The following is an 817-nucleotide window of genomic DNA, read 5'->3' as shown; positions in this document are numbered from 1 at the left end:
CTCTTCTTTGCAAGTTTTCGGATACCAGAAAGAAAAGCTTTACCCAGGTAACTTTGCTGAAGGAACTGGTGAAACTAAGTGTATAGTTTTGGTTATCTATGTTTAAAAAAAGAGATGGATTTAAGTATAACAGATACTGAAAGAGTTATTAGGCTCACTCTCACAAGGGTAGATTTAAAAGAGCAGTATTTGTTTAGCTTACTGCAGAGTTGTCCAACCAGCAGCCTATCAGCCACGGGGACTAGGAACCTGGATTGTTTAAAGATGGGTTTGACAAGTTCCAGGTGGCATAGCCTGATATAAGGGGGGCGGGTGTCCCAGAGCAATAATCGGTGCCTATAATCCCTGAAATCAAGTAGTTGGTATTCTCCCTTGATGAGGGTTGAAAGAAAAACATTTATGCAGAAGAGGTATGATAATCGCATGTTTCAGGTGTTATGCTGCTTACCTGTTAGGACAAGGAAGAAATCCATCTCTTTCTCCTCCTCACCTCAAATATTTTTATTTTGCTTTTGGGGTCTTTGTTCTTGCCTTCCTCTGACACTTAGGACATTGGCTGTAGGTAGCAATGGGAAATTGGCTGTGGTATGCTGATGTTCCTGTTGGTACTTAGAAACATCTTTGGTGCCTGGATGGAGGTTTTTGCTTGTGCGCAGAGTCAAACTTGTTGTCAGCAATGAACCTGCAAGGCATCAGCACCAGGAGGAATTTTCTTCTCAGGTCTATCTGACAACACAAGACAAAAACTATGGAGTCTTTTTGTCTTCCACTGCAACATGGCAGAGCATGTGCATTGTCTCTAGTTAATATATACTAA

The sequence above is a fragment of the Gavialis gangeticus genome, unplaced genomic scaffold (genome assembly GCF_001723915.1).
Source record: "Gavialis gangeticus isolate Ggan-Ray unplaced genomic scaffold, GavGan_comp1, whole genome shotgun sequence".
Taxonomy (NCBI): Eukaryota; Metazoa; Chordata; order Crocodylia; family Gavialidae; genus Gavialis; species Gavialis gangeticus.
Note: the sequence above shows the minus strand (reverse complement) of the source record.